Source organism: Ursus arctos, unplaced genomic scaffold (assembly GCF_023065955.2).
Source record: "Ursus arctos isolate Adak ecotype North America unplaced genomic scaffold, UrsArc2.0 scaffold_18, whole genome shotgun sequence".
Lineage (NCBI taxonomy): Eukaryota > Metazoa > Chordata > Mammalia > Carnivora > Ursidae > Ursus > Ursus arctos.
In genome coordinates, this window is record NW_026622852.1 from 8,234,303 (window position 1) to 8,259,313 (window position 25,011).

At 40.7% G+C, this 25,011-nt stretch overlaps 1 long non-coding RNA gene across 4 annotated transcripts; it reads left to right on the forward strand.

Annotated features, from left to right (window-relative positions):
* Nucleotides 1-11,430: 11,430 nt before the first annotated feature.
* Nucleotides 11,431-23,930, forward strand: LOC123001439 (uncharacterized). Of its 4 annotated transcripts, XR_008959860.1 has the most exons (5): nt 11,431-11,539; nt 14,349-14,517; nt 15,891-16,170; nt 17,285-17,524; nt 22,481-23,930. It is a non-coding gene; the product is annotated as an uncharacterized LOC123001439 (long non-coding RNA). The 4 variants fall into 4 exon arrangements; XR_008959858.1 differs by having other exon boundaries at nt 17,285-23,930; XR_008959859.1 differs by lacking the exon at nt 15,891-16,170 and having other exon boundaries at nt 17,285-23,930.
* Nucleotides 23,931-25,011: the final 1,081 nt, after the last annotated feature.

Below are 25,011 nucleotides of genomic sequence, written 5' to 3' on the forward strand. Positions count from 1 at the left end.
TCGCTTAACGAAGAGTAAATCATCATCATGCCGTACACTTCATAGACTTCCCTTTTGTATATGTGCGTGTCTTCGTGTGAAAATCTAATAACGATAGGGAAGAATCATGTGAGACATTTTGCGTCATCACTGCCTAAGTATTTATCATGTGAACATTGAGTGCCATACTTGTGTGGGAATGGGGAGCCTGTTCTTCATGGACACAGGTGAGTGCCATTTAATATAAAATTAATGTGCTGGTTTTCTTACTTTTTTCTTACTTTCTTACTTTTTTCTTTTTTTTTTTATAATTCTACTTTCAAAGAATTACATTACCTTACAGTATGCCTCTCTCTCTCACAGGAGAGACTGCGTTTCAGCCTCTTGTCACAGGTAAGTGGTTTTTAAAAAAAGTAACAATATTTCCAATACTTTATTATAAATATGACTCTAACACTGTATGCCATAAAAATTTCATCATGATTCATTCATTAGTGTATCACCCAGGCTACCGTTAAGCAATTGTATTGATTACACTAGGTTACACTAAAGCCATCATATTGCTGCTTTTTCGTTATCAGTGCAGGAATCATTACACCTGTGAATAAATACGAATTTCTTTTTCACATTATCTCCTCACTCTTGATGTCTAGTATTATTAATATGTGTAACATCTACAGTGTTTTGTATCCTACAAGACAGTATTGATGTAGTTATTGAAAGAGGATTCATCTTGTAAACAGAAAACATAAACTTATGGTACAGGACTGTAGACATATTTTCTCCTCCTTTTGATTCTCTTAATAACATATTCTTTTCTCTAGCTTACTTTCTTGTAAAGTACAGTATATAATACATATAACATACAAAATATGTGTTCACTGATTTATTTATGCTATTGGCAAGGCTTCTGGCTAACAGTTAGTGATTAGTAGTTAAGATTTGGGGGTCTCAAAAGTTATGTGTGTATTTTTGACTACACCGGGGTCACTAGCCCTAATTGGAGTATGTTGTTCAGGGGTCAACTGTACTGTACTGTGTTTATGGAAAATAATCCACATATAAGTGAACCTGTGTAGTTCAAACCCATGTTGCTCAAAGATCAACTGTATAGTTTCATAGACGGCAGGGAGGAGTAAGCCAAACGCCCAATAGCCAAAAAATCAGGCCATTCTGCCCCTCTCTAGCCCTTAAAGCCATCGATAACAAACCTCTTTCATACTCTTTGCCGAGCCAGGGTACTTCACAGCCTTCTCAAAACAGGCGCCCACTAACAGAGTGGGGGAGGGAATGCAGTGGTAAGATCAGAATGTGGAAACTGGTTCTGCTTCGGGCTGTATCCCTTAACAGCCATGCCAACAGAAATTCTGTTGAAATGAGATAATGCAGATGAGGAAAATATTGAACTTAGGTATTATAAATATGCATACGATACTGTTTCAAGATATTAGTTCTACCTCCTACCGAGACAAAGCCAGCGGTGTGTTGGTTTCACAACCAGTCCTCCAGGAAGAAGAAAAAGTTGTGATTCATAGCCTTTGTGGATTTCCTTGATGCAAATATTCCCACCTGGCAAATTTCAAACTACTAATGGGACGTCACTAAGCACAGACTTGAGAAGAGATGCACAGGTGTCTAATATTATCACCATACAGATACAGTAGGTGTAAGGAGCCTCGAAGAGTACAGGTAACAGTGTAAGGTAGTAAATGGATTGTGAATATTTATGACTTTTTGTTTTAAATATAAATTTAATATAAATTTAATTTGACATTTATATTGAATAATGGTTGTCTTTAACAATTGGCCCACAAATTAGTGAGACTTTTAACAATTGGCTTCGTGAGCAGGCACTACTTGTCTATGGGACACCACTGGGAGCATCCATATTTTCGTCTCCAAATATGTTAATGCAAGTGTTGTGTTTGACTGAGAAGTGTATCCCAGTGTTTGCACGTCATAAAACTTAATTACTGTTTTATTTATGAACTGTGAGGTACTTAAAAAGAAAAGACTGATTGCTTGAGATATTTAAACCGTTTATTTAGTCAAAAACCATTTATTGACTGCGCACAATTTGCCAGATACTCTGTGAAGCTAAGAGAGAAGGAAAAACATCATATGGGTTAATATTAATCATCAAATCTTTGAAGGCAAATGATGAGAAAAATCTCGGCAATTCTTTCTTTGTCAGTTCCTTTTAAATCCGCCCACACTTGTAGCTCGTCAGCAGGATCTGGGGGGCAAAAGCTGCTCTTATCCCCAGGTTAGAAGTGAGAGAACGGAGGTGTTGAGACATTAGTTGTCTTGTTCAGGGTCATTTCATGAGTAAAGATTAGAGCCGGCAAAATTTTTACTCATTTTTTCCCCAGTAAACTACTTTCTGCCTTCCTCTTTCACATAACACAATTGGGTCCAATTTTTTTAAGTATGGCAGGCTGAAGGATCTTAAACCAGGGAGAAGAGGTGGGTAGTATATTATATGGAAATCTGTTTTTCAAATAAAAGTTGCCTTGACAGTTTCTAGTGGACTGCCTCCTCATTTACACACAATGGAAGGATAAATAGTGATGGCTTGAAATTTGAGGGCAAGTAACCACAGGATTTGAAATTCTTTTAAAGGGGTGGGTTACAGCCTGCAGTTGGGCATGTTAACATTGAACCAAATGGAAAGTCAACCCTGACTAGATTTTCTTCTTTTTCTTTTTCTTCTTCCTTTTTTTTTTTACTTCTTATTTTATGTAAACATTTATATTACTGAAGTAAACCATAATTACATTTGCTCTTGATGCAGGAATCATACTACCACACATGTAGCACAAAGCATAAGAACAATATTTCCTCTGGGATTTCAGGCTCAAGTTTAGAAATAAAATTACCAGCCCCTTATCATAGAGGCAGGGCAGGTGCTGCTCAGAGTTTTGACTCCGGAAAGCCAGATTCATTTTTCAAGAGCCTGCCAAAAAAGAAGCGTGAGTTGTTTAAGAACAAAAGAAAGGGGAAAGAAAGTAGGATCTTTTTAACAGTCCATCATTCAGAAATACATGCTTAGTGGAACCATGATGTAAACTCTATTGAAATAAAATATGGGAGAAAGTTCAGTTTAAAAAAAAATCAATAAAGCCCAAATTACACGATGCTGGCCCAGATTTAGACTGTGAAAACACTGAGAGAATTTTCAACTTTTTGAGGGATGCAGTCCCAAAGAATCAGTGAGAGAACAAAAATAATGCGACAACAACAAAAAAATGTGAAATTTTCAGAAAAATAAGAGAACAGAAATTCTAGCCAGCATACCAGTTTTGGTACGATTCTCTGACCATAGTTTTTTATGAGAAGGATGCTAGGAACACGCACTAATGAAAGATTCACCCTTTGCTGAAATTTTATGCCATGTGGCTATTTACACGGTAGGTCAATGATCAGGTGTCAAGAGAAACGCAGTAACCAAGACAGTGACAAAGGGGTGAAGCGCAGGGTCTCAACCTACCCATGTCAAGATGAAAGTCTTCTGCTTTCGGGGCAAGGCGTTCTGCTCCAAGCCACAAAAGAGCCTGCCTAAGCCACAGCCAGAGAGGGCATCAGGCTTGCGCTCGAGGGAGGAACTCCTGCTATTTTTGTCCACTCTGTATCTTAAGGAGCATGAGGTTTTGCATCATGGACCCGAGAAAAGGAAAAATAGGGATGATTAAAAACACAGAAGGGGTTTTAAGTTTCGAATAGAAATCAATGAGCAAAAAAGGAAAAAGAAATCAAGTGTCTTCAGATATGTCTGATTAAAAGTTAAGTCAATGCCTATTTTTGATACATTCTTCTCTTCCACGAAACAGCAATGGTCTTATTTTTTGCCCCAGACCAAAAGGAGCCTCTCCGAATTTTGTAGGCATTTCCATGCATGGAAAAGGACAGGCCTAATAATTTTCTGGGATCTTTCTTTCTGAGCATGTGCATGCTTGTTTAGACCAGTCTAGTTAATAATAATAATAAAATGCAGTTGCGTGCCGGGCTCTGGCACTTCATTCCCAGCCCCCTCCCATAATACAGCAGAGAGAATATTGTTGTAATTTACAAGAAGGAAACTGAGGCTTACAGAAATCAATTTCCTTGCTCAGAATAGAGTCACATAGTACCAAGTGGTGACTGATTAGGATCCCAGACCTTCTGTCTTCAGGCCCAGCTGCTCCTTCACACCCCGGTGCCTTTCTCTGATCGGCGATCAGCCTTGTTGACATGATAGGGAAGGTTCATTTTTGGCTTCTGGGCAGTTTGGTAATGCTTTTCGGTACAGTGGGCTGAATTAGACTCACAGGGTTGCCTATTTCTTCAAACACTCTTCAAAAATGGGGTGGCGTGATGGGATGGGCTGAAGGATGATTATAAAAGCCTTTTCCTGACAAGGTCTGAATCACAAACAGTACATCTGGGAGCTTATATAATTATCTCCTTGCTATGATGAACAATTTGCATGTTGAAGATTACAATGTGCATAATCCTAATTTGTGGTAAATTTAACCTGGAGAAAAATTATATGTTAAGGACTGGGAGTCATTTGAAAGTTCAACAAGAGAAGAAAGGTTCCATAAAGGGGGAGAAATGCCTCATATTCACTACGGAAAGCATATATCTAAAGAATGTTTATGCCTTTAAAGTGCCCAAAAACATCATGTTAATTTAAAAAAAAGTATATACAGTATGTTCCCAGTTTTGATTTAGGAAATACTGCATAGTTCTGCGTGTGTGTGTATGGGTGTGGGTGTGGGTGTGGGTGGACATATAATTGGAAGGAAATATAATTGGATCCATAATATATTGATAGTGTGGATTTTTTCTCTATGATGTGACAGTGGTTGATTTATGGATAATTTTGGTACCTCCTCTAGCATGTGGTTATGCTCCGGAGGGACCAGCTGGATTTAATTTCCAAGTCTCTCACTTGCTGTGTGGCCCTAGGCACCCTTTGCCTTTGTTGTTATGCATGTAAAATGGGAATAATATTAGTATCTACTTCCTGTGTTGCTGCCGAAATAAAAAGGGATAATATAAATATGCAACAAACCAGCACAGTCACTGCACACAGTAATCTCTTCAATATAGCAGCTGCTAATTGCATTTTCTTCTTTTATACTTTCCCAAATTTTTCAAAATTTCTGAAAGACTTTGTTTTTCCTGATCAGAAAATAAAAACAAAGTGCAGAAACGTTACAAAAAGTGTTGGAATTAATTTAACTGAATTTGTAACCAGCACTTGTTGCTAGTTGACCACATTTTTTTATAAGATTTTATCTATCTATCATCTATCATCTATCTATTTATTTGAGAGAGAGAGAGAGAGCATGAGCTGGGGGAGGAGCAGAGGAAGACGGAATCCCAAGCAGATTCTGTGCTGAGCGTGGAGCCTGAACTGGGGCTTGATTTCATGATCCTAAGATCGTGACCTGAGCTGAAAGCAAGAGTTGGATGCTTAACCTACTGAACCACCCACGTGTCCCGCTAGCCGACCAGGTTTTAATCTAATTAAATCTAACAATAACTTGGTAAGAGAAGGTATTCTTTTGCCCCTGGTCTAGATCCTGGGCCACATTCTCACTGGTAGTAAGAGTCAATTCAATGGAATTTCAGTTGAATCTAGCTGTTCCCAAACCCACATGTGTTGTCAGACTCCAGTTTTCTTACCGAGCCCTCCTGAAAGGGGTATTCCCTAGCCTCATTGTCCCTACCTTCCAGGATAGTTGAGAGAGAAAAATAAACGTCAGAAGCAATTGGGGAAAGAGTAAAGCGTGCAAGGAGACATAATGGGAATTCAGGAACAAAGGTCAGAGGGTCCCGGAGTAGTCCGAGGCAGGAGGTGGAAATTGCGTTAAGCCCTGAGGGATCAATATTAATAATACAGGTTCAAGGGATATGCCTGTAAAGGCATTTGACTAAAAAGGCAATAAAGTGGCAGCATTTCCTGCCCTTCAAGTCTCCTAGGGTTATTTTTTTTAATGAGTGGAAAAAAATTTTAAATGTTTCTCCAGTTTTACCACCAAGCTTTCTTTCTTGTGTTGCCACCTCCCCAGTGACTTTTATTACGGCATTAAAATATTTCCCAGGCATTATCGCCATCTCTACCCAGTGACAGCATTTTGCAGGCGGTGGGCAGCTGTGGTAGTGCACAAAGAGAAGACGAAGGAACCTCTGAGAATGCGGGTTCAGGACTGCCCAGCCCCGCAGATCTGTGCGGCACCTTGGGGCGTGCAGGGGCTGGAGCGGACATCCCAACGGGATTCTCTTCCCAAAGTAAACAGTTTCGGTTCCATCACCGCATAAAGTGCCTTCCGGAGTGCAAGGTTCACACTCAGGGCTCTCTGCAGCGGAGAGACTGTTTTAATTACAAAAGGGAGGGCAAAGGAGGCGAGCCGAGGGAAATGTGGACGCCACTGGATAATAAGTGAAGGTTTTAACAGGCCTCTGTTGATTTTGAAATCTTGTTTTCTTGCTCACTGATCTTAAGATGGTGCGAAACTGCTGGATCTGGATTTGAAGGAAGGTGGTTTGGACCCACCACTAGAGGACCTCCGAGGTCCCATTGATCCTCAGGTTTTGTAGGAATAACTACCAGTTCTGAAGCAGCTATTATGCATTAGGTTTTCATGGATTTGTTCAACAAATACTAAGTACCTATTCTTTGCCAACCATGGGGGTTCTAATGGTGAACAACACAGTCACTCCCAGCCCTTAGGTGGCTTTTAGTCTCGTCAGGAAACAGTCAATTAAATTAAATATGCGGTAAGTGCCATGACGGGGGAGAACTGTAAGGTAGTTGGAGAATCACATCGACGGAACTGGAACTACCAGCAAGATCGAGGAAGGTTTCTACCAGGAGTGACTGAACTAAGGTATGATGAAGGAGCAGGCGTTAACTGGATCGCATGGCGTGAGGGAACATGGCTGGAATGAGGGTTCCAGGCTTCCAAGAAGGTCGGTTCGGCTGCAGCAGAAGGGTCACGGATGAGAGTTGAAGCGGCAGGGGCTGCCGAGGTAGGAAGGAGCCAGATCGTGCAAGATCTCTGCCAGCTCTGTGAGTTTGACCGTGTCCTCACTTTGCAGAACAGGCGAATGAAGCTCAGAGAAAACGAGGGACGGGCATCAGGTCACACAGCGAGTTGGTGCCCTCGGTGGGGTTGGAACGACATCAGTCCACTTCTAGAGCCCAGATTTGTCTCTGTTGCCCCCAATGATGACAATCCTACTTTGACACATTGTCCAGTGGATTTCTCTCCAGATGACCCATTAAAGGCAACTTTACTCCCTGGCTCCGGGTTCTAAGGGCAAACAGCGCCTCCTCCACCAGGGAAAGGAACACTGCTGTGGTCTCTCGGGTAGGGAAGAGCACTGCTTCACCCACCAAATCAGAATCCTTGTTTCAGACGATATTTACTTTAAGGTTTCTTATCGAAGTCATCAGTATTCAGAGCTCCCTCGATGACTGTGAGGACATTTTTTTCAGGAAATAGTTTTTCGGTTTTGTTTTTTGTTCTTTATATCTTATTTATTTGAGAGAGAGAGTGAGAGAGAGCACGAGCAGGGGGCAAGGGCAGAAGGAGAAGCAGACTCCCCACTGAGCAGGGATCCCAATGCAGGGCTCCATTACCCAGACCCCGGGATCATGACCTCAGCCAAAGGCAGATGCCTGACTGACTGAGTCACCCAGGGGTCCCGGCAAATAAACAGCAATATTGTTTCATTCACGTAAGACTTGTTTTCTTGTTTTCAAGCAGCAGTAGCCACACTGGCTGTTTGTCATGCGTCCTGCCAGAGCAGGTTACACACATTATCTCACGGCGGCCCCAGTGAGCCACCCAATGAGGCGAAGACATGCGGTTGATTATTCCCTTTTTACAAATGAGGATATTGAGGCTCACAGAGTTTAAGTGACTGGTCTTAGGTCGCACAGATTAGAAAGGACAGAGGTGAGGTTTGAGTTTAGGAAATCCGACTCCAAAGACACATTGTTACTGTAGTGTTTCAAAAATTCCACTTCTAAACAGAGAATCAGTGAAATAAGAAAATTGCTAAAAATGCTGCCTGCTAGTATGTACTGTAGTTCAACAATAATTATATTGTTAGACAAGGAAGAACTTGTCATATAAAGATTCTCAGTGGCTTTGACACCAATTATGGATGCTTTAGGAAGTCAGTGTGATTTCCTAAATTAAGATATCAAGTTCAAGATGCAGGATTTTTTTTAAAAAACAGAAATGACTCACTTCCTAAAGATGAAGGATACATATATTTTGAGACTGTGTGTGTGTGTGTGTGTGTGTGTGTGTGTGTGTGTGTTGGGGTTTGGTGAAAAAAAGAAAGAGTAAAAGAATTATTTTATTTTGGTAATCTTTCAAAAATTACATGTTTGTTTTTGAAGTTCATGTGGTAAGCTGGTGGGGGCAGGAAGACTGCTTTAAAACATATTCACAGAGTGAGACGTTGATGTCTCTCCAGTGCTGTATTTTGTCCTTTCTAAAGAAGAAAGGTTTTCCTTCACAGTGCATTTACGTCAAATTCTAAACCCTCTCACAAGAGCCTATCATATCAGCCTTGTCAAGTCTCACTTGTTGAAATGAGTGGGATTTGAAAACTCCTGAGTGTGCTACTACATTTTCCATTTATGTTCAGGGAATACGGCTGTGTGAAAATGAGGTCAAGAGTTGCGTGTGCATGGTGGGGGAGGGGGTTGGGGGAATTTGAGGGAGAAACAGGTCTAAATGAGTGAAACTAAATAGATCAATTGTTTCAGATGGTGGAGGACAGTGGTATCATGAAGGATGAGACAAGGCATTTGGGAGGAAAATATTTTATTTCATTTATTTCTTACATTTTTAAACGTTTATTGCCCTATTTAAACTACTTATTACACCAAATGTTAGAGTTTAACTGAAAGAAGCCAATGTCTTTGCTCTCAAATTATACACAAGTTAAATGTTAAAGTTAAATGACCTATTTTTCCCCACTGAAATAACAATAAGATGGTCTTGGTTTTTTTCCTTTTTAGAACTCAGCTAGAGACAAAGAAGTATTATGAAAAAGACGGATACTTTCATTAAGATTTTTCAACTTCCAGAAAACGAGTTTGTTTTTTTTTGCCAGATTTGAAAAAACACAATTCTAAAATTAACCTTGATTGTATTTTAACCTAAGCCCAAACTCTAGATCATTGAATGACCATGACCAGATGCGTTTCAGTGGAGGTAGGAATTGTTTATTGAGGGGGCAACTGCGCATGACCGTCAATTTCTATTTCTATAATTCTTCGTAGTCTTCTTCCTATAACTAACTACAAGTGAACATCTCTCAGGCTTCCCAAGAAACTTAGACGTTTTTCAAAAAATTTAATTTGGCAAAGAAGCTTCTTAAACAGCAAATTTCTTTTTCAAGGAGAGACCAAATGTTTTCCTCTAGCAGCCAGTAGAGGGAGCTGTTGGCATTTGATTTGGCCTTACAACGCGACCTGGAAGTTCCCTTCTTAATTAATTCAATGTTTGAAATCAAACCACCGTTTAAATGTAATGATATTAATATGCAAGGATAGACATGTAAACGTGGAGATTTTCCATTCCCATTAAACTTTCTACACAACCACATATTTCTGGTTCTTCTGTGGGCCTCTTTTAGAGAGCTTATGTTAGAGAAATGTTGGCTGCTATAAATTAAAGCTGCTCAGAACTGAGTTCATGCACCTAGGCAATGATTCAACATTTCTAAGACTGATTGCAAGTCAAGAAAGAAAGCAGCTTCTTTCTCCTACTCTAGGAAGAAAGAGAAAGGAAGAAAGAAGAAAGAAAAAAGAAAAGAAAGAAAGAAAGAAAGGAAAAGAAAAGCAAAACACATATTTGACCCAGAAACAATACTTGAAGTTTTCAAAGGAAACTTAGCATGAACTAGGTTTATAGTAAATTTGAGGATCTTTAATCCAGAGGGAAGAATTTTTTGTAGTTAAGGTTCTGGGGATATTTGATGGTGTCCTTGTGATAAAATAGAGTATATTGATTTTTCTTATATTCCCTCCACCCCAGATTCATTTCCATGGCTGTGGGTTTTTAAAGATTTGTTTCACAGCCTAGTACTGAAAAGATACTTTTCCTTTGTTCTTATTTTTTTAGTTAAAATGAGTTACTATGGAACAATTTCCAAACACCTCCCCAAGCCTGACAGAGAGCCGGGAAGTGATTTTTCTGGTAGTACCTCTTCTCGAAGAGTCTGTGAGAGTAGACAAGTCCCACTTGAACGTTGAGGAACACTGGAGAGAGAGTTAGAAATAATCATTTTGATACAACTGGATTTTTTTTTCTCCTAAAATGAACAGAAAAATAAACTGTTAGATATTTAAACCAAGGATATTGAGAACCTGAAATCGTACCACACTTGAAATGGAAAATTACTTGAAAAGATAGGGAGCAATGTTTCGTCTTGAGAAGCATTAGCAAATGATCACTAAACACACCGCCCAATCTTTGCTGATCGATGTAAGATTTGTTTGTGAAGGTACACTGACAGCGAAGCAGAAATACAGGGTTCATTGTGTTCCCGAGTATAGAAAGGAGTGCCATTTTCTTGGGACAGTACAAAACAGTGCAATTTGCATATTGAATGCTAACCCAAAATCACTTCCCCTGTTCACAAAAACATTAAGTGGGGCTTCTTGAAAAGAAAAAGAAAAGAAAAAGGTGGGGTTTTTTTTATCTGAATGAGGACAATGTTCTATGCTATTTCCAGGTAGTGTGTATTTCCTCAGATCGCTCATGCTCTTTCATGGGTCTGGCTGGAGCTATGTTTTGTGTTGATTTCTGGGCCTTGCCATCAACATTAATTTTGCTGCTCTTTCGAAGAGAAGTTGTTAGGGGGAGAAATGAGCCAGTCGTGCAGGTAGAGTTGAAAGACAAGGAACAAAAGTGCTGGATGGCACTCTTGAGTGGTTCAGAGAGCTGGGACAAGAACACCCGAGCGCCATCGGACATATAATTTTAGGTGAAATTGTGTTCCATGTGAAGCATTAATTTTAATAGAGACTTTATATATAAGCTCTCGTTTGAATAATAATGTAAAATTAAATTTAAATTGTAAATAACGTCCAGATACTGGTTGTTTCCTGGCTCACATTCTTTAGCACATATGGCGCTGGCATAAGCTTGTGCCTGTCTGCCTACTCTGGGTAATTTTGCATGCAAATAGTTTTAGTGCCTATGTTGAGGTGCTAAAACGTGTTTAGTACACTTGAAAATATTTGCATTGCAAAAGGAGACTGAATCTCCTGAGCAAAATCAAATTGATATTTTGTATTAAGAGACCACTCTGGGCACGGTGTGGCATTCTTCTATGGAGACTTCTGTTTATAGTGCCACTAGCATTTTTAATTGACCTTTCGAAGAGAAGGTTTGGCTACAGCTTTGCCAGGCTTATAAACCGTCAGATCATCTCCTGGCAGCGTTCACCACATTCATCAGGAGGTCAGAGAGAAAGCTAAGGACGGAATCTACTCGCCTTGGCCGGACTGGAGCTTTTCAGGCCGCAGGTTGGAGGACGGGTAGGATAAATACGTTAATGATAATTAAAAGTTTCAGCTGAAATGTGCCTAACTAATTAGCTAACTAACTAACCAGCTAACTCAGGCAAGGCTTTAGCACGGTGAAGCAGCAGCGGATGCTGGGTGTGAGGCCGCACACCCGCTCCCATTTGCCACACTCCCATCTGCTGCATTTACGGGAACCAGTTCGTTAAGAGTCTGAATTGAATCCAAATAAAATGCATTTCTGATGCAAGCCCGATGACTGGTGCCATTCTACGCTGCATTATGTCAAATTAGAGTCCGTTTGGAAAAGAGGTTACAGAGATCTTACGTAAATGTCGTCTGCGTAGAACATGGAGGGAGAGTTCTGCACAAAGTCAACATCCGAGTGCTGTAAACAAATCAGCCTCCTTCCCGATTTGGCCCCTGTTCACCAAGACCAATTAAAACCTCGGGCCCCCTGATAAAGCCGTAAAGAAATTTCAAGAGGCATGCTAGGAAGAGGTCTGTAGAACTTTCCCTGTAGCCATCTTTGCAATGTTTGTAGAGAATTCTATTTTATTCCACGGACTAATTTCAGGTGTAATAATGGCCTTAGAAAATGAAAGTAAGTTTAGTGTCCATAAAATAAACAGATGATCTGAGGTCTCCAGGAGGAATTCAAATTGCGGGACTTCTCTGTCTGCACCTCCCTCCTCTGCGGAGAAATGATGCCAGATGGAATTCTAATACCTCCCATTGTTGTTGAGTGGCTCTATGGCTTCCAGCCCAAGCACCATGCAAGAGAGTGCCTACCATAGGTGCTTATATTGGCTGAAACTCTGGGGTTTGATCCAGATTTTCTCCCCATATTTTACCCTTCCACACCTAATATTTTATTTTTTCATCCCTGCCACTTCCCACAGAAGGCAAGGTGCAGTATTTTGTGTCAGCGAATAGCCATAGACAGGTAACAGGCAAGAGCCAAAAGGAACTCATTATGAATACAAACCAGGAAGGAGGGGTTGACTTACTGTGTTAGTGAAACTCTTGTTTGCAATCTATTTCCTTTAAAGCCAGCCTAAAAAAAACCAAAAAACAAAAAACCAGCCCTGTTGTCTGTGGGATCTTGGCACATCAATCAATCCATTAAGTAAGTAAATAAGTCAGTAACGAAACAATAAATCATTTTGCATTTCACGCATGCACAAACCTTTTGATACATAAGTGACAAGAAAGGTTGAGGTTCGGAGGCTACAGCCTCTGTGCTAATAATTTTGCACACAAGAGAAAGAACCATTCTGAGCCGTGGTGCACTGCTCCTTCTGGTCCTCAAATCCTGGGGCTTCTCTGCACCCCTTTGGTGGCTGTGTGTGTGATGCATGGCATGGGAGTTGTTTGTGTGCGTGTGTGTATGTGGGGTGGGGGGGCGTGCTGTTAGGGGGAAGCCTCCCACACATTTCTGCCATCACAGACGGTGGGCCAACAGCTGTCTCCACAGCTGAGGCCACTGGAACTGCTTGCGCGGCTCCAGTAACTCGAGAGCACACGGCTGGTCCCTGGATGGCACAGAGCACTGTGCCTCAGCAAAGCGCCAGAGCTTTCCTGGGGCTGAGCAGGCGGAGACTTTGCCACCAGACACAATAAGCATCTGAAATGGGGTCTCATGAATAATTCATCCTTGGTGTCCTACGAAACAAAGAAATGATATGTTTGCTGGTAGATAACTGTGTTGTGGCATTTGTAAATCTTTTTGGATTTGGAGCTGATCATGTTTCGTGTTGGTAGAGAAATATGGTTTGGTTGGTTTTTAATTTTTCCCCCTAAAACAAAAAGTTGGGAGTTCAATGCGATAATCTTACAGGGAGCGTCTTCCACGAAATACTGGATGGATTATACTAATTTGGCTTGTGATTTAGGAATTAAAAAAAAAATCTCATTCAGTGAAAAGGGATGTTAAAATGGTTTTACTGCAATAAAATACAGCAGGATACTGGGTTCTCAAGGAGATTATTTTTTTTTTTCCTTAGTAGGCAAGCAGCCCACTTTTGCTAATGCAAATTTCATTACTGGAGACTAAAAAACAGTGGTGCCCTCAGCATCCCAGGAGGGCATCGGGAGGAACAATTCTTCACTTGCACTAAAATATTAGTAAAAATGATACTTCAGTGAATTGAGCCCTAAATTGTTTTAGTGACAGTTAAATACCCACTAATTTAACACTAGTTAAATCGGCAATAAAATGACCCCCAACCGAGTGGAGCCAACTATCCTATTTCGCCACAATAGTTCCAGACCTAATGCCACTGATCTATAAGGGCCACTGGGCACACTTAATGCATTTGCATAACAAATACTTCCAGTGTTGTATGAAGTAGCCAGCTACTCAAACTTATCATAATCAGAATTTATAATTAGTATTTGTGTATTCATTTCATTTATTCTTTAATATCTGTGTACTCATTTCCCCTAGAAAAAAAGAAAGAAAGAAATCGATTTAATAGTTCTTCATTGTCTTTGAAATGACAACCTGGCAAAACAAATCATGGTGATGTTCTCTGTCATCTCTCCAATAATTATCTCAAATCTGTCATCTATTATTCACTCATGCTTTCTCCGTGACACTTCCCCTCCCCCCCCACTATCTCCTGTAGTCTCCCCGGCTTTCAGGTTGCCCAGGAATTACTGTGCAACCATAAACCTCACACAATCTGATATGTTTGGCAGGGGAAGTCAGAAAGAAGGCACGTTGATTTCGCTGAAAGAAAAAAAAAAAAACAAGTGAAAACAAAATATGGGTCTGCCAATTATATGCTGGAGTGAAAATACAATTCCTTCGTGCTTTCAGGTGAGGGAGTTGGCAGTTGGAGTTTGAACGGGTAGGTGGTGAGCCCTCCAAGATGAAGAGGAGTAGTGGATGCTGTGTGAGCGTGCGTGTGTGGTTGTGGTTGCTCTTGGCGTTTGTTTCCTGAAGCTCCAAGAACGAACCAGAGAGGAGATTCACAATATACACACAGGTAATGACTACTTTTCTTTACTTTGGCTGTGTAGGATTACGGCTATAAATAAAATTATGGTGGTACATAAATTGCTTTGTACCTTTGAAAAGATAATTAGATTTCCAGTGGAGCTAATAATGAGATAAGTGGTAAGAATGTCCTGGGGCCAATGAGATATCATTAGAAACCGAGGTGACAGCCTTAAGATGTACAAAACACAAACAAAGCCTCCAAGGTCAGAGGTAGCCTCTAATAGACACGTCCCTCACTTCCCAGGCACCTTGTCTGTGCTCCCCGCCACCTCCTTGCGCCCTCCGTGTTAGTGTGGAACAGCAGAAGTCTCTCAAGCCTCCTCCGCACAAGCTTCTCGAAGCTTCATCAGGCTCAGTCAGCTATGGAAGGAGCTGGATTGCTATGACTTTCCAGAACATCAGCACCAGGACTTCCAACATTTTGTTTCCAGTATGTAAAAGAGTCCTTTGTGGGGATATGAAGCAAATCCATACTTCTGATGTTGTAGTTATTCTGTTTAAATATCTGAGAACCAGAAGAAAATGGAAATAAAAGACACTTAAGGATGTGTGCTATGATAATAAAAATAGTAACCAAAGAGAAGAAATGCCAGGAAGTCAATTGACAACTTAGACATCGATGATACACGTAAGGTTAAAAAAAACCACACACACACACCACAGGATCTCTGAATGAAAGAGAGTTGGATTTCTGTCTCTGCCACATTGGTGTTATGATACACATTTGAACCTCCCTGAATATATTTCCTCATCTGTATAATGGGGACAAAAAGGCATACTACCTCACAGACTCCTTTTAGAAAACCAGAACTAGTGCTCTAATGATGTACGTAAAGTGTGTCCAGTAGCTTGAAACAGGCTAAGCACACCTGAGTCACCTGGAGAGCGTTGACAAGCTCCCAACTCCCCGCTCTACCTCTGCCCTAATAAAGCAGAATCTCGGGGAGACAGGCCTTGGCATTAGAGTTTTTAATGCTCCTCTGGTGATTCCAGTGTGTAGCCAAGGATTTGAACAACTGGTGGAAAAGCCTGAGACTGAATGACCACTCAGTAAATATTACTCGATTCTTCTTGTTCATGTGATATAACTATTAGCTTTGTCAGGACACAGACTCTTTGATTCCTGAAAGGAATCCTTGAGACCAGTTAGTCCATGGTCATGCTTCAAAGGTAAAGAAGCTGAATCTAGGAGGATGAGTGACATGCTTATGGTCATACGGTTACCGGTGGAAAAGAGGGAGGGGTTCCAGTATTCATTCTAGAATACTGAAGTCGCACTCTCTGCCACAGCTCTTAAGAGCGGAAGGGAGGTCTCAGATGAGGCTGAGCGCCATCTTTCCTGCTTTCTTTTCTCAACAGTATTTTGTGGCAATGAAGAGACCATTAAATGTCCAAAGTAAAGGATTACAGCCTCAACTCCTATCTTCATTAGTTTGGCCTAGGAGCATTTATTTGTAGAAACTTTTGAGCAGAGAAACCGAATCCCAGCAGTGCTTCTGTGTGGAGGGCACACGCGGATGTAGCCTGGCTTCTCAGAGTGGGTGTCATCACGCTCCTCCACCTCACTGAGCATTTCCTGCGTGATTGATATGGAAAATCTGAGCAATTTACCACAACACAGTTATGAGCCATCATACAGGTGCATTTAATTTTTAATTACTCTTAAAAATGTTTTTAATAATTAGTAGCAATAACCACTAATTGGCATGTAAGCTATTCTTGCACCAGCAGGCAAACTGTAGGTTTACTTCTGCACACCCACACCCAATCAACTGAAAATTGCTTCCATGCTTATCTTATAATTACTGTGCTTAATGCTGTTTGCATTGTTTGGAAGCTTTTGTAATTAATTGATTTTTTTTTTTTTTTTACCTCTGAACCTGTACATGGAACAGTAAAGATTAGTCCTTTGCTCGGTAACATCTTCTTTATATTGAATTGTGTAGACATACATAAGGGGGAAAATAATGGCTTTTGTTTTTACCTGCCAAATCGATTTCCTTTGGTTTCATGATAGATAGTGAGATAGATCCCGTGTAGAATATGAAACTTGTCTAGCTGCCTCCTTGCCTTTCTGGCTCTCCTCAATGCGGTTGCCTACTGTGGCACAATTAACATTTTTAGGCAGACTTATTTTACAGCCTCCATGTACGTTTATGTCATCTGCATTATTGATTTTGAAACTATTTCCGGATAAAGGGCAATACTTTGCAAGTGTCTCTATTCAAGTAAAGGTCGAGACAGTTAAAGTTGCATTGTTTGTTCCTTGGGCATCTTTAATTGGTTTATATTTGTGCCTGTAATTGTGCCTTTGATCTGTAAGTGGCAGTCACAGTTAATCACTAAAGAAAACCATGAAATAAACTAAGGTAGCTGGTATGGGAAGCCATTTTAGAAAAAGTGATGGATCTGCCAATGTTTTCATAGTAATAAATGGCAAATAAAATTTTATGATGAGAGAGACAAAAGATAAAAATTTGACTTTAGAATTGTAGGCCATTATGTACCAGTTATAAACTGAAACTGGATGAAGGCTTGGGTATGAATGTTGCTCTTTTTATTTTTTCTCTCACTCACTGAATAGTCATACGGAATATGGTGGGCCAAGCAGTGTGCTAGAAAATGGGGATGGGAAGGGAATACGACATTGTAGGAAAGTGTGGTCCTGGGAGTCAGAAAAAAACGCAGTCTGAAAATCTTGATTCCACAACGAAGTAACTGAGAGACTTTCGGACTATCATTTCGTCTTTCAGAACCTGATTTCTGTCATCGGAAAAGTGAGGACAAGGACACCTACCTTGAATGGTCATTGTGAAGATTAAATGAACAATGATATGTGAAGCGCTTCACGCTTTCCTATTGCTCAGTATTTACGTAACGTACGCATGCTATAATTTAAATTAGGTCGAAGAACTCAGTCTAGCGAGTGAATGCGATCTACCACTTACAGGGTTCTTTGACTGCAGGCGACAGAACAAATTCTGGCTGCCTACGTAAGTGAGAAGTTTATTGGAAATCTATTGGTATACTCACAGGATCAACTAGAAGGCTGGAGAATCAGGCTTGAAAACAGAGGAAGAACTAGCAAAACGAAGAGTTTAAGTCTCAGGATCTCATCAACAGCCTTGGAGGGCATCACCAGTGAACAAATGCATTCCAATGTTTGCCCTTGTTCTTTCATCTTTGTTCGCAAGACTCAAAGTCTTAGAAGAAGGAAAGAGAAAGGGAGAAGAAGGAGGGGAAGAGGGAGAGGGAGAGAGAGGAGCTAACAGAGCATGAGCTCAGTCATGTGCCTGTCTCCCAAGGTGGGGCACCTTGATTTCTAGGTGCACTGAGGCAATATACAGCAGAAGATACACTACACACACACACACACACACACACACACACACACACACACAGAGTTAATGGGTGATTAGTAGACCAAAATCAACACAAAATACATAACACAGAATCTGATTACAGCGTCATAAGTAGGGTCGGCTTCATGGAGATGTGAGCTGTGCTGTCACAAAGGGCCCCATGCTTAGCAGCATGTGGTTTAATGTTCCGTGCCACCATTTAAAAATCCTTAATAATTTATTAACAAGGGACCCTACATCTTCATTTTGCCCTGGGTTGTGCAAATTTTGTAGCAGGTCCTGGTCATATGTCCAATGGTAGGGATCTATACACAGCTCTGTAGAAACACAGAGGAGGGAAAATATCCAGGTAAGGATTCACAGAAAAGCCAGGAAAAGGTTCAAGAGATGAGAATTAAAGTATCAGTCAGGGTTTGCCAAGTGGAGACAGGGGCTAAGGTGTTCAGAAGCAAAACCACCAATGTTTCTTATGATCAGGATATTAAACATGATGTTGGCATAATTTGAACTAAAAGTCATCTCCTTAAGAGTGGTAAAGCAAATAACTTACTCTTACAGATGGGAGCAAACAACACCTTTACGCCCTCTGTAGGTCAATGCCAAGCAGTGGCGGGGACCTGCACCAGCCATGGGAAGAATCCCACCAGAGCCCAATAAAGCAGTGTGCTTGCAGGTCACTAGAAACTTGTGGCTTAACTGTCATCTGAATCTTCCTTCCAGCTAGCTTCCTCCTGAAGTCACTGGAAGCAAGCAGTGTCCCCACTGCAGACTCCTATCTTCTTGGCACAAAGCTCATATGTTAATGGCAGGGCGTTTGAGTGGGATGGTAGAGAGAATACGCAGAGCAGTTTAGCTTTGCTTCCATGTGTTATTTTAGAATTGATGCAACTTTGCTTTTCAGTATTTCCTGATACCAAGACTTTTTCCACTCTTTTATCAAATATTTTTAGAGAATTTCAGGCGTCTAGCCCAACATTTTTCCAAGACATGAATTTCCTGAACATGTCCAACAAGTGCTCCTACAGCCTTGGCTGGAATACCTCCAGCCCATTTGGGTTTTGGATAGATCTAATTGTCAGAAAGTTCTTCCTTCTATTGAGTTGGACTTGGCCTCTGAGTAACATTCACCAAGAGGTGTTTTGGAGTCACTCAGATTAAGCCTGTTTCTCTTCCTTATGCAAAAGCAAAATATATTCTCTAACTACAGCAGTGGAAATTTTCTTTGCTATTGGGGTGCATCCCACGGGGAAAATACATATAAGGTTTCTCATAAGGAAGCTCCTTTTAGCACTTTGAGAACCATATACGATAGGGTAGAGTCTGAGAGGATCCTCCAACGAGATAATAGGATAATGTTATACCTCCAGGATGGCACAGGCCTGAAAGTTTCTCCTCCAGATTCATTTTGTCTTCTGAACTTCATACTGTCCATGGGAAACAACTTTTTCCATTCCCTTTATCATTTGTAATGTACCAGGCTCATATCCAGCTGCCTCCATTTCATGAGAGACAGAGTAGGTCACAAACACCCTTGTGCCAGGAAGGACAGCCCAGACATTTGCCATCTGTGTCTCAGCTTTCTCAACCTCTGTTCTTGGGTTGCTTGTCTAGGGACACTCCCATACATACTCTTTCCCATTCCCCTGGCAATGGAAAGAATTGGCACATTGCATGTTAGGTTTTCGAGGGAGGACTTATTTTACAAGATTTCCCTAAATTTTAGTGAGGTTCCCCCCCCCCAATATGCTGGAGTAGTGTGCATTCAGATGGGTGTGCTAAAATTAATCTACTCAATTATAACAACAAGTTCATCTTCATAATGACATTCTGTTTTGTTTTATGGGGAAATCAAGGCATCAAGTCAAATAGGTATCAAGTTCTTTTCATAAGTATAAACATTCATTGATTAAAAGGTAATTAGAATTATAGGTACTTGGATATTTGCCAAAGAGTCCTATTGAACAAGGGCCTCTTCCATGACCATGAACTTAATCCCAAATATCATGTCTCCTTCTCTTTAGTTGCCTTGCAATGTGTTGCCTCTTAATGCTGAAAATCAAACCATCCCATTATGCTCCCTTATGCCTTAAATATCAGTTTCAGGAATACAATACAATTTTCTTCCCTTCATCTTCTCTTTCTCACTCCCTATACCCTAATTTTCTTTGTACAATCTTCCCAATTTGATTATTTGATGTCTGGCCAAGGTAGAACTGTACAATGCAATCATGATGAGCTTGACTGGAACTTACATGATATTAGCAGCAGATATAGAATATCAGGAAAATATAAGGTAGACTAATCACAGAAAGAGTGGCTAGATGATTTACAGAGTACCCCATGAGCCACGCCTTCTGGTGGGAATGATATAGACAATTTCCTTCATCCTTGCAATGCTGCAAGGCAGGAATTATTGTTCATATTTTAAAGATAAGGAAACTGACACTCAACACTTTTAAGTAACTTTCCCCAATTCAGTCTCCTCTTAAACGGTGGAGGTAGGGTTCACCAGACTTTGAAAGTTGATATTGCCAGTGAAGAAGAAGTGAATGAAAAGTCCTAGATTTGAAACGCCTGGCTGAAGGCAACCTAGACTTGCCTGCGTGACTCCCCAATATACTACTCTTTGGTATGAGGGGATGCAGCTTACAGGTATAGCTCAAATGGTTTCCAGTGTAATCCAGAACTCCTTAAATATTGAGCTGCTAAGGTATTGTAACAGTGATCAAGATTTTGGTAACAAGTGTCTTGCGTTAAGCCATTGCAGATAGGATGACGAGGCCATTGAAAAATAAAGCTATAAATGGGGCATCTGGGTGGCTCTCGATTTTGGCTCAGGTCATGATCTCGGGGTCTTGAAATGGAGCCCGGCATCGAGCCCCGTGTGTGGAGCCCCAGTTCAAGCTCCTTGTTGGCCCTGAGCTCAATGGGGAGCGTGCTTGAGATTCTTTCCCTCTGCCCTCCCCCCCCATGCTTACATGCATACACTCTCCCCCTCTAAAATAAATAATCTTAAAAAAAAGAAACATAGAGCTATAGTTGATAGCAACAGAGAACCCCAATTTTTGTTAATTCTGCTTAATGTTATTGGCATCATCATTTGTTTTATTGCAACAAAACTAAAAAAGACATTAAAATGTATATTAAAATATATTTTAGGCACACATTCATATCTCTTAACTTTTCTTATGGAAGGACGATATGAAATTGTACATATTCAGAGCCAGTCCAGGTTTAAGTCTTCCACTATTTCAAAATTCCTCCGCAGTGTCAAATCCCAATGGACTTCCCTTTCCTTTTTCTTGAATGGCGCTATGTACCCATCTGCCTTGCTTAATAAAAAAAGTGTCAGCCCCCCAAGATTGGCAATGAGAAGAGAATCAAAGCCCAGGCAGGATGGCTAGACCAGGTGGCTGTGATAGGTCCAGCGGGCCTGTCCCTCCACGAAGGAATCATTCGCTCCTTGGCCAATAACAGTGAAGGGGCCAGACTTGGTTTGATGAATTGAACCAGCAGGTTCTAACCCATGTAGTGGCAGTAGTAGAATCCTAGAGACATCCCCAATACGGTTTGAGCAGGGCCTCTAAGACCCATACCAGCCAGAGATTCCCCTGCTCTTACCAAATTGAATCCTTCTAGGTTTGGTATCCTGAGAGGAGCTAGCGGGTTTTCTTGCTCAGCTTGCTAGTGTGTAAGTAGTGGAGAGTGTATTTCCTTAGAAACTATCTGAAGTAGAAATTATGGGCAAGAGAAGGAAGTGCTAACTCATACTTTTCAATAACCAGGGTTTTCCTCACTTCTCAAAGCCACTGGGAAATTCAAATTAGAACAAGATGTGAAATCACAATTCAGAGAGCAAAGCGTTATTGTTTTTAAAACTAGTAGGTAGCAAATAGATGTATCTTCTAGTCTGATTTCATAGTCCTAAATCCTATTATCTGGTTGGGAAACTTTTTTAACTTTGCTTTTAAGATTCACTGTTTTGTCTTTTAAGATTTTATTTATTTATTTGAGACAGAGTGTGAGCACACGAGCTTGCCGGACATGCGTGTACAAAGGGAGGGGCAGAAGGGGAGGGAGAGGGGCAAGCCTACTCTCTGTAGAACACAGAGCCTCATGTGGGGCTCAATCTCATAACCCTGAGATCACAACCCTGAGATCAGGACCTGAGCAGAAACCAAGAGTTGGAGGCTCAACTGACTGAGCCACCCAGGCGCCCCAGATTCACTGTTTAAAGGTGGAGTTGGGTCATGGTCTGGCTGCTGGGGGCCTGGGTACTATAGTCAGAGGAAGCTTAGATTCTAGCATCAGCTATGCCACTCCTTCGCATTGTGACCTCTGCCTCCCTGTCCTGCTTCTTATACAGGATGGGTGATAAAAATGTCCCCGGAGGGTTTGGTGAGGAATATACAAGTTAAGAATATGGAAAGCACTTGGAAAGTAGCTTGGCTCAGAGTAGGTGCTCAGGACCTGTTAGGTGTTACTATTATTAGGCAGATAGAATGTCAAATATTTGCAACCCTCACTCACCATTGGTGAGTGTCTAGCGAAACTTTGTAATGCTTGGGTATTTTATTTTCCACACAGACTACAGCTGAGAAGCACTTTGTTCAGAATGGTGTCATTGACAGTGGTGGGGACAGAAGTGACTCCACTAAAAGAGAAATTCATCTTCAGCTCCTAGGAGGAAACTCCATATACCTCAGCTTGTTGTGTTGTTATTGTTGTTTTTAAATATTAATTTAATTTTATGGAAGGGATTAAAATACTCTAGAGAGCCAAGAAGCCTGATTGTCCAGAGAGAGGAAGCCATATATCCTTGAAGACAAGTCTGTGGCCTATCGAAGAGCAGGTTTGGAACTGCAGAATTTTAAGAAATGATTATTCTCTGAAGAGACTTGGAGCTGAGACCCAGGACCCTGAACACTGTCTTACACCTTAGCAATCTCAGCTGTCCAAGGTAGTCCCCATATTTTACACTGTGGCACCTTGTCCGGACATAGGACCTGGTGGCATCACCTGTAGCAGGTAAAATTCTCTCAGACACAGTGCCTTGGGATAGGCTTGATGCTTCCCAATCCCATGCCCTAGACTGAGCTCACCCACATCGCCTCCTTCTTCTTCTTCTTCTTCTTCTTCTTTTTTTTTTCCTGTGTAGCATCTTTGGACTTCCTTGGAGAACTTTTGAATTCTTTTAAAAGGATTATGTTCTAACACATAACTAGACTCCTGAGTCATCTCCCAACTCACCCTAATTTTATAGTAAAAGTAGACAGAAGACTGGGATGGGCCAAGGGAAGAGAACAAAGCCACTCAATGTTGAAGCCTGAACCGAGACCCAGGACTTCTAATTTTTGGTTCATCTGATAAGCGGAGAGATTTAATAGTGGCATACTGGATTCATTAAATAATAATAATGATGATGATAATAGCAAATACTTTTTCAGTACTAATTGTGTGCCAGGTACTGCTTTAAGTATTTTACATGTATTAACTCATATTGTCCTTATAACAAGACTAGGGGGAAGGTGTTACCATCATCCCCATCTTATAGATGGACAAACTGAAGCATGGTGCAGTTAACCAACTTGCTCAATGGCATAAGTAGTACGTGCTGGAGCGAGGATTTGATTCCACGTAATCCAGCTACCGAGTCCATGCTTTTAAGCACACAGCTATACTACATCTTATTTAATTAACTGCTTCTACCCACATGTAGTTTAACTCATTCCTATCAATCTGCTTTACTTTAAAAAATGCCTAAATTTTTAGGCTCTTTGTTGGACACACAATTCACCAAAAACCACACGTGCCCATTTTGTACCTTTCACGTAAGTTCATCTACGTACACAGAAAACTCCTTTGTAAATCAATACATAAATACATATGTATATAAATATATATAAAGATCTACCACATGCAGGGCATTTATCCAGGATAGCAGTGAGTGATATTCAGATCGTTAACGTAGTCTGGCCAATTAAGTTAACAAAACTGTCATGTATACAGTATCCGCTTGTAAAAAAAAAATTAAAAATTAAAATACACTTGACACTAAAACTGTACTCATCACAATTCAATTTCATTTAAATTCTGATTTGGAGGGCATGGCGAGTTTTGTAGCGCCTCCAGTCTTCCTTATCGACATTTTACATTCCAAAGATGGAGAGAGAGAGGAGGCAATTAAGTTGTCTCTAAATGATATTTCAGGAACTTTGCTAAAAGTTACTTCCTACGGCTCTACCCCTGGGGTCCACTATTTTTGTTTGTTATTTCCTAATATCAAAATGCAAAAAGTGAAAACAAATTTGAGTGACTTAAGCCTAGTGGTCTGACGTACCCCTGAAATGAGGATTTCCTTCCATCCTTCGCCTATGCACCTGTCATACTTGCTTCATAAAAAGAGGGAGGGGGTTAGGGTTATTGGGTCGGTAATAAAACATCGAACTCAGCAAATGATAGGATTTTTACACGAGAAATCGTCCTCCTGAATAATGAATGATCTCTAATTACACATTAGAAAAGACTGTATCTGTGCTCTGTAGCTGCATACACAATGTTTTATATGTAGAGATTTTGTTTTCCTTTCCCAGATAACATTCAGAGGTTATTCTGTCTTTACTGTTATTATAATTTTAGTACTCATACGTTCACATCTTCAACTCTCTCATTCAGCTCACCCTAAAATACAAAAGTTGTGTGCAAAGAACCCATCCAAAGGATTACGTCTCCAAATAAGGTACACACTCTTAACTTTGCTGGAGAGGTTGTTTTCTTTTGTTTTGTTTTTTTAAATGAGATAGCGAACACGGCCAAAAATAATCATTTTCTTTGCAGGGTTAGCAATGCTAAAACCTGGCTGCCTTATTGCAGATAACAAACTTTGGCTCTTTATTCTTTATTTGGAATTTACCCTAGCAAAGTAAAAAAGAATAATAGGGAACACACACACACACACACACACACACAGAGAAAAACCTCCGTTCAGGACCCAGTCATCCATCCCCTGAAGAGCTGTAGTCTCTGCATAACAATGCTTAAATCAGCACATTTACAACACATACTAAGTGGTTTGTTATTTATTTCAAGACTTTAATTGGCACAATATATTAACAGCA